A 9,740-nucleotide genomic window follows, 5' to 3' on the forward strand; every position below is an offset into this window, starting at 1 on the left:
ATGGTCTTTCTCATTTCAGAAAAAAACAACAAACAGTGAAAGAATATGTCATGATGGGAAAGAAATGCACACCACATAGCCTCTAAAAACAGAGCCAGCCTTAGCCAGGAACATGTTGACATGCTAACATTTTTACATTGCAATGCAAAGTTCCTAAAGAAAGGGAGTGATTGAGTGCATCTCCTAGTGTGTGCGCCATGTGTCATGGTTCCATGATTGAAGCTTTACTTGTTCTCAACACAAATGTTAATGTGAAAGACTCAGGGCCTTTAAACAACAAAATGTCTGTTTTGCACTTTTTTAAAAAGTAGCATCCACATTTATTTTTAGGGATATAGTATACATTTTTTTTATATTTTTGTTGACATTTAGTTTTATTTACTAAAGTTATTTGACATTTCTCTTAGTTTTATTTCTTTATCACAACTAACTATACAGGCAGCTACATGTTTTTGTTCAGTAATCAATTAATCGAGAAAATAATCGCCCGATTAATCGATTATTGAAATTATCGTTAGTTGCAGCCCTACACTGCATTCACTTGACTGCCTTGGAGACACAGATGACCCACTTTTCTCTTTGGCATCTGGAGATTTAAGCATGCAAGTTTCAAACTTAGTCTTAAGCTCTTTAATTTCAGCTTTGAGATTTTGTATTTCTATTTGGTCTTTTCAAAAGATTTTGTTTGTATGTGGTGGACTGACATATTAGGCTTTCTCCTTGATGGCTCATACTCTTTGTGAGGATCTGGGCTTAGCTCCGTCTTTGGGCGGCGTCACTAACCCTTACTCCACAGGTGTTCCGGATTCCACTGACGAGACCATCCAGCATTTAAGCAGCAGGCTGAGATCAGATCCTCGCTGGAGCATCAAGCCTTCTGGGTTAGATTCTCTGCCTCAGCGTCTAACCTTAACCCTGCTCTATGTATTAATTACGTTCTCTGTCTTGCCTACAACTTAGGTTTTGCCACGCCACGACTACGGGCCTTAAGGGAAACTTACCTGGAACCTATCTGATACCTACCTTGCTGGAACTGGCTCGTTCTCCTTGGATCATCCTGGAACCGCTCCTCCTCTCCTCAGCGCAGCAACTCACCTCCTGGACCTGTAAGAAAACAAGAGACAATATTACCTCCATCTTGCAAACTACTCTGACCAAGATCGTACCCGAGACTCACCCAGCTACTCCTTACCTTACAGACTCCTCCGAGACCTGCTCACTGTACATAGCATCACCTGTAAATAAAACTCACTTACCTTCAGCTCCGTCTCCGTGTGTGGTTTTGGTTTCGCTCTCTGGACATTATCCCTGGGTTTATGACACTCTTTCTCTGTGCGAATGTCACTTAAGAGCTGGAGGAAAGTTGGGGGTGAGGACTTCCTCTCTACCAGGCGTATTGAATTAGGATTAGGTCAGAAACAACAGCCCCTCTCAGAAGTTGTGCTAGGCACTCTTTGTCTTTTCTATCATTTTTTTAATCCTCCTTTCTGAATAACTTTGGGGAGGGCCCTCTCCAAGCACCTTAAGAAACCAGACAGTTTTTCACTTGGTTGCTGCTGCATTAATTGGAAGGCAAAATACAGATCATCTCCAGACTCAGCACTGTCAAATGCACTTTCCAACGCATCCACGTATTCATCGGGACCTGCCTTGGGGTCTGTCTCATGAACAGATTTAGCAATCTCTAAAGCTGGCCCTTTTAAACTTTCCATTAGCCTACACCTCTTCTCCTTGTCAGTCTAGTCACTCTCCTCTACCATGAGCCATACCTGTTCCAGCCAGTGGTCAAATGGCTACTCACTTGGAGGAACTGGCAGGTTCCCTGAGAACAGCCTCAAATGCCGATAACCACATTCAGCTTGTGGGTTTTGTGTCTTCTCCAACAGATCACCCACCGTATGCAATATAGACTCAGTAGAATTTAGGGGGGGGGGGTCAAAGTTGTGCTGTCGTTGAGGAGGACTGTTATATAAGCTTTGTATATCTTCTATAGTCTAGCCTTCTGTGTTTAGGAGACTCTTTAACTTCAGAGCGAAATCATCAGAAGCTGCAGATTTATTAAGAGTGACTTTCGGCCGTCTTTGACCACTGTCCGGCTCCAGCACTTCCTTTGGTGCATTATCTTTGGGCACAGTTTTTCTGCACTCGCAGAGCAACATACGGCAGCTCAAGGAGGTGCGGAACTGGCAGGCCCTGACATTTAATAGTCTCCAATGTTTCTTCTATCTTGGCTATTTCCCCTTCTTCTGGAACCATAACCAAGAGAACTTTAGCTTCTTCCAATCCTTCTCCCCAACACCACCTTTTCAGTTCTTGTCAGGATTTGGGTTTTTGTTGTTTTTTCCTTCTGATTTCTTTTGCTTTTGGGGTTACTGTTTTCATGTTTTGTCTTTGTATTGTTTCTGTCTTTTGTGGTCTGTCATCATTCACTTCTCCTCTGTTTATCTCTTGTCTTTCCACCACGCCCATTTTCACCTGTTGCTAATTGTAATCACTCACCTGTGCCCACTTCCCTTAATCATCCTCAGCTTTAAAACCTGGTCACTCTCTCCACTTCCCCGTTGGTTCATTGTCTCTGGTATGTCTCTTGTTCCTTGTCCTGCCTTGCCTTGTCTCACCTCACCCTTTTTGTAAAACTTAGGATTTTAGTTACATTTAAATTTGCTGCCACATCAGCCTTTGTTTTGATTATCTTTTATTTTAATAAATTAGTTTGTTTTTGAAAGATGAGTCTGCGCTCTGGGTTCGCCTCCTTTTCCCCACATCATGTCAGTTCTGCAGTTAGCCCAGTGCGGTCTGCCATATTTCAAGAACAACTATAATGGGAAGTGTGAACTAACTACTTTAAATCAACTTTAATTTTTAGTGGGTTGTTCCCTAAAGCTTCAAAAAAGACCCAAAAGATTACAGTAGTGCCTCCATTTATGTAGCCCTTACTTAAGCAATATCAGTAAATAAGTGGGCTTTGGGTTCTTTTTACAGTGTACTCTCGTACTATTTAATTGAATCTCTTTCTAACACTTTTAGATCAGTCAGGATTACCCACTAAAATGAACACTAATGAAGTAAATTACACGGCACACCAGTCAGACTAGAACATAGTAACCTTCCTTTAATTCGGTGAAACAATTAATAAAAAATAATTAAATGGTAGGTTTAAGTTTTTAGGCAAATCACAAAATATAGCACTTTACAACTGTACAGTCAATCCACATATACAGTATAAAACCTCCACTATCTTCCAAACTAAACCTAGTGCCGGCAAAAATACACCTTAAGTTGCTGGCGTGTATAGATGCTTATGAACGTAGAATTCCAGACTCAACAGTCCAGAGCCTTTCCACTCAAACAGTAAAATGGTGATTTCCAACAGATTGATCCAAGCAATACCTCGTCCTGTGGTCCAGAAAAACCCTCTCAGCACTCCAAAAGAAACAACACTTCAGGAATGATGCAGTTGTGCGCTCTCTGCGTGCTCTTTTACTACTGGTCCTCGGTTCCCACGTAGCCAGAGGTACTCCGAGCGACACAGGCACCCAGAATGACTATCTGTCAGTCGGTCATTATCCAGTCTGGTAACATTCTCCTGCAGCTTCTTAAGTTCCACTCTGGCAGCGAAACAGCAGCTTGCAGTAGTCCTCATTAGGTCAGCTCCACACTTACTCTCCAGTAAATACAGCGACAGAAAACAAACACACAGTCCAACAGCTTTGTGACGAAACTCTACTGTAGGCTATCCTGCTAACTTGCATCTAAGTAGATACTATGACTTCTCATGACGACAAGTCTAAGCTTAACCACGCTCTTCCTCTCTGCTGCCTTCACTGACCATACCCCGGTAGTAAAATACACTTTTCGCAGATAATTGTCAACAAATAAAAGATAACTTACTCCAAACAAACAAAACACATTTCCAATAACTCAATATGAACTTTGACATCTTAATTTAAACAAAAGAATAGAATAAATGAATTTATCCTTCTGCTATTCATTATCCTAAATTCCTTATGTTTTAACTATTAATACATTTTTACCTTTCTTTTTTTTAATCTGGGTTACACCCTCCCCCCACTAAATGTCTGGTTACCCCAACAGACTACCAATGAACTATAAAAACTTTGGGAGTAAGATGAACCCTATATGCACATACTATGGCTCCTAATCTTTGCCTATTGTAATGACAACCTCTCGATTGATAATAGTGATAGGCTGATCAGTAGCTTTCCCTGGCTCATCATAGGTTAATCAAACTACTGTTTTAATCTGTCTTTTAGGCCTTAATCTAGGAGTGTCACACAACTGATTACGGTTTGGTGGTTTTGGAGTCCTGACAGACCGGACTGCTTTGGGATTCAGATCACGTACGGGGGCAGAATCTTGTTCTTGATCTCCATGTTGGTCCAACTTCTCTTGCACTTCCTCCATTGAGTTTGTCTCAGAGTCATTGCTCTGAATGGATTCTCTATTCTTCAGTTGCAGTTCCTCATCATCATGTGATCATCAGTGACATTGTCCTGGTCATTTACACTACCCTCTTATGCAGCTGCTTAAAAGTGTGTCTCCATCCTTCTTTCACTCTTTCTCGAGTGTAGTAACATTTCTGAGGCTCAAAGTACTCATATTCTTAGGACGAATCAGAATCCAGGGATAACAGTTGTTCAGATACAACTGTAGCTTGCAACGCTGTCTTGATTCAGTTGCATCACACCTTGTACTGGTATATGCATGGACCAAAGAAGGGACATGTTGGCTCCACTGACGTTTCTTCTCAGTGCTTAGAGTATCCAACATCAAAAGCAATGTTTGATTGAACAACTCCAGTTGCAGGTCTCCTTGTGGATGATATAGGGTAGTCCGTGATTTTCGTATTCCCATAGTCTTCAATAAGTCTCTGATCATTTTTACATTTTTACCTTTCTTTTTTATCTGGGTTACAATTATATAACCTTATTTTACCAATCTTAAATTATTATTCACTTTCTTAAGATAAAAAAAAAAGTTGTTTCTTCTTAAACGCCTTGACAGTTAAAGCGGGGAAAAGTAGTTTATCCAGGTCAAGTCTTCAAGTGACAGGAAATGAGAATGCGCATGCTCAGGAAAAGATTTTCTTTAAAAGATATTGTGAAAAAAAGTTGATGAGTTAAATCTAAAGCACTTATTAATTAAGTTTAAATAATCTAATTTAAAAGTCAAAAATCAAATAAATAAGAATACATATATTTTCAACATCGCCTACTGTGCCGTTGAAGGTTTGTGGATGTATCTATATGTGGTGACTGTCCCTTTAAGAAACACAACCCAGCTACACGTCACATGACTTCAAACCAAGTCAGGCAGAGAGTTAGATTTCATATGTGATCCATGTGTTCAGTGAATCCAACGCCATCTGTAAGCATCTTCGCTCTGAACGCAGTATTGTGGGTATGTTATGTTTAATATATTATTTTACAACGTTATTTTTGCATAATTTCTGATTTACTGAGGTTGATGTTGGATATTTTTAAATGTTTATTGCAAGCTTGCAATGCTTTGTTAATTCATCTGGAACAGTATTTGATTTGATCACATTAAGAGTATATGTACATTTTTATAGAAAGGCTGTAAAGTAATGTATCTCTTTTTTGTGTGTTTTAGCTTCACACTTCTTTAATATCAATAAACCTGTGGATAGGACATCAACTTTCCTCAGAGTCATGGTGTTAAGGAAGAATTTAGCTGACTGTCGAGTTGCATTTCACATGGCGAAGGCAGTACACCTACATTTCCCATGATCCCTCTCTCTTATCCATTGTCTACAGCGCAGACCGGTAAAGCAAGGCCCGGTCCCAATGCTCGCACTACACCGAGGTTACAAGCATGCAAGAATTGGAGAATTAGGACAGTACGTGTTACGTCATCAACTTGTACCTCTGTGTCATAACTGCAGCATCCAACATGGTGCGACCGGTCCCTGTTTCGGCATTTTAAAAAGGTGCCAGTACGATTTTAAAAGTACAGTTTAGATATTTTTGCTTTCCAAAGTCATTGCAGGAGATATTTGGCTGTTCAAATGTGTTTTGTTATGACTTGTTGAATACAGGGCAAACTTTGATAGTATTCACACCTGTACAGCAGAGTGAAACAAGAACTATTTCAATACTTTACATTTGAAAACTGCTTTTTTTCGTGACATACGCAGCTTGCTCTGTCACTACTGCTATATTTCCACTGTTTAATTCAAAATCCTTTCATTGTCAATAAAGAAAAGGGTCGTGTGCATTGTGGGATGGGTGGTGGCTGAAGGCGGGGACCTTGGCGGTCTGATCCTCGGCTACAGAAGCTGGCTCTTGGGACTCAAAATCCTTTCATTGTCAATAAAGAAACAAACAAAAAAATGTTCAAAACCTCACATGCAGCGATGAGTTGTGGGTAAATACGTCACCGAAGTCCGCATGGATGCGGGCTTAGTCAGAGGGCGGATGTAGTACACAAAGTGGGCATGGCTAAAGACCACTTCGAAGAATTAGGACACACTACACACTTAAACCCTTCAATATGAACGCGCATTTGAAGGACACGAGGGTGGAACAAGGGTGAAAGTGCATTTACTGGGACCAGGCCAAAGTCTTTACTGCACTGCAAAAGCACGCCATCGGTTCACCATGGTACTCTGGAGTTGTATGATATGTTTTGTCTTTGTTGCTGTAACTCTGAAAGTCCTACTTAGCCACATAAATGCAATTCATAGTCGAAGTCAGGATTTTTGGGTTTATTGTGGAACAAACGACTGTGAACAGGATTTCAGAGTTTTTAACTCGTTTTTTTGCCACATTAAACGGACGTACCCTCTATATTTGACAAATGGAAGCCCACGAAGAGAAAGGCGGATCTCTCCTACACCCCACTCTTTAGGATCAGAGAATTTTGGTGTTACAGGGTTTGCTAACTGTAGTACTGCAGCAACAACCAGCACTGTGGAAATACTGACTGGTGCATCTTTGCCAGAAGCACCGGAGCCTGAGGTTGATGACATCTTAGTCACGGTAAATGTTTTTTGATTTCTGATGACAAATTTAGCCATGTCTAACTCCTGCTATTTGACCCTGCATTACTTTTACACATTTTCTGCATTTTTAACCAAGGACATAGCAAGATCTCGTGATATTATATCATCTCAGTATTTCTTGTGTAACTGCAACTAGTGCTTTGAGCTGGTAATAAAGTTCAGCTCATCAGGTATAAGCTGCTGTAATTCTATAGTTTGGTTGATATGTAAATCACAACAATTAAAAATAAAATATACAGAACACCCCTCCCTGGGTTGCCACCTTACCGTGGTTGAGGGGTTTGAGTGTCCCAATGATCCTAGGAGCTATGCTGTCAGGGGCTTCTTGCCCCTAGTAGGGTCACCCAAGACAGACAGGTCCTAGGTGAGGGATCAGACAAAGTGCAGCCCAAAGACCCCTTATGATGAGTCAAAATATTGGACACAGTGTTCCCTCGCCCGGACGCGGGTCACCGGGGCCCCACTCTGGAGCCAGGCTTGGAGGTGGGGCACAGTGGCAAGCGCCTGGTGGTCGGGCTTTTGCCCATGGAGCCCGGCTGGGCACAGCCTGAAAAGGTCACATGGGTCCCCCTTCCCATAGGCTCACCACCTATGGGAGGGGCCAAAGGGGTCAGTTGCAATGTGGGATGGGTGGTGGCCGAAGGCAGGGACCTTGGCGGTCTGATCCTCGGCTACAGAAGCTGGCTCTTGGGACTTGGGTGTCACCTCTCTGGTGGGGAATGAGCCTGAGCTGGTGTGTGAGGTTGAGAGGTTCCGGCTAGAAATAGTCGGGGTCAACTCAACGCACGGCTCTGGCTCTGGAACCAGTCTCCTTGATAGGGGTTAGACACTCTTTCACTCTGGAGTTGCCCACGGTGAAAGGCGCTGAGCAGGAGTGGGCATACTTATTGCCCCCCATCTTGGTGCCTGTACGTTGGGGTTTACCCTGGTGAACGAGAGGGTAGCCTCCCTCCACCTACATGTGGGAGGACGGGTCCTGACTGTTTGCGTTTATGCGCCGAACAGCAGTTCAGATTACCCACCCTTTTTGGAGTCCTTGGAGGCGCTACTGGAGAGTGCCCCTCCTGGGGACTCCCTTGTTCTACTGGGGGACTTCAGCGCTCACGTGGGCAATGACAGTGAGACCTGGAGGGGTGTGGTTGGGATCTGAACCCGAACAGTGTTCTGTTGTTGGACTTCTGTGCTCATTATGGATTGTCCATAACGAACACCATGTTCAAACATAAAGGTGTCCATATGTGCTCTTGGCACCAGGACACCCTAGGTCGCAGTTCAATGATCGACTTTGTTGTCGTTTCATCTGACCTGCAGCCCCATGTCTTGTACAGTCAGGTGAAGAGAGGGGCGGAGCTGTCAACTGACCACTACCTGGTGGTGAGTTGGCTCCGATGGTGGTGGAGGATGCCGGTCAGACCTGGCAAGCCCAAACGTATTGTGAGGGTCTGTTGGGAACGTCTGGCAGAGTCTCCTGTTAGGCAGAGCTTCAACTCCCACCTCCGGGAGAACTTCGAACATGTTCCGGGGGAGGTGGGGAACATTGAGCCTGAGTGGGCCATGTTCCGTGCCTCCATTGTTGAGGCGGCTTATCGGAGCTGTCGCCGCAAGGTAGTTGGTGCCCTTGAACCTGCTGGTGGACACCGGCGGTGAGGGATGCTGTCAAGCTGAAGAATGAGTCCTATCAGGCCTTTTTGGCCTGTGGGACTCCAGAAGCAGCTGACGGGCACCGGCAGTCCAAGCAGCATGCAGCTCGGGTGGTCGCTGAGGCAAAAACTCGGGCAAGGGAGGAGTTCGAGAGGCCATGGAGAAAGATTTCCGCACGGCTTCGAGGCGATTCTAGTCCACCATGCGGCGTCTCAGGAGGGGAAAGTGGTGCAGCACCAACACTGTTTATAGCGGAGGGTGTGTGCTGCTGACTTCGACTCGGGATGTCATGGGTCAGTGGGCTAAATACTTTGAACACCTCCTCAATCCCACCAGCACGTCTTCCATTGAGGAGGCGGAGTCTGGGGACTTTGGTTCGGTTCTCCAATCTCTGGTGCTGAGGTCACCGAGGTGGTTAAAAAGCTCCTTGTTGGCAAGGCTCCGGGGGTGGATGAGATTCGCTCAGAGTTCCTTAAGGCTCTGGATGTTGTAGGGTTGCGTTGGTTAACGCGACTCTGCAATATTGCGTGGACATCAGAGGCAGTTCCCCTGGACTGGCAGACCGGGGTGGTGGTCCCCTTATTAAAAAGGGGGACCGGAGGGTGTTCCAATTACAGAGGGATCACACTCTTAAGCCTCCCTGGTAAGGTCTGTTCAGGGGTTCTGGAGAGGAGGGTCCGTAGGATAGTCGAACCTCGAATTCAGAAAGAGCAGTGTGGTTTTCGTCCTGGTTGTGGAACACTGGGTCACCTCTATATCCTCAGCAAGGCCCTTGAGGGTGCATGGGAGTTTGCCCAACCAGTCTACATGTGTTTTGTGGACTTGGAGAAGGCGTTCAACCGTCTTCCTCAGAGAATTCTGTGGGGGGTACTCCAGGAGTATGGGGTACTGGGCCATTTGGTACGGGCTGGTAGGTCCCTTTATGACCGGTGTCAGAGCTTGGTCCGCATTGTCGGCAGTAAGTCGGACTCGTTTCCAGTGAGAGTTGGACTCCGCCAAGGTTGCCCTTTGTCACCGATTCTGTTCATAACGTTTATGGACAGAATTTCTAGGC

Source organism: Kryptolebias marmoratus, linkage group LG9 (genome assembly GCF_001649575.2).
Source record: "Kryptolebias marmoratus isolate JLee-2015 linkage group LG9, ASM164957v2, whole genome shotgun sequence".
NCBI classification, from domain to species: domain Eukaryota; kingdom Metazoa; phylum Chordata; class Actinopteri; order Cyprinodontiformes; family Rivulidae; genus Kryptolebias; species Kryptolebias marmoratus.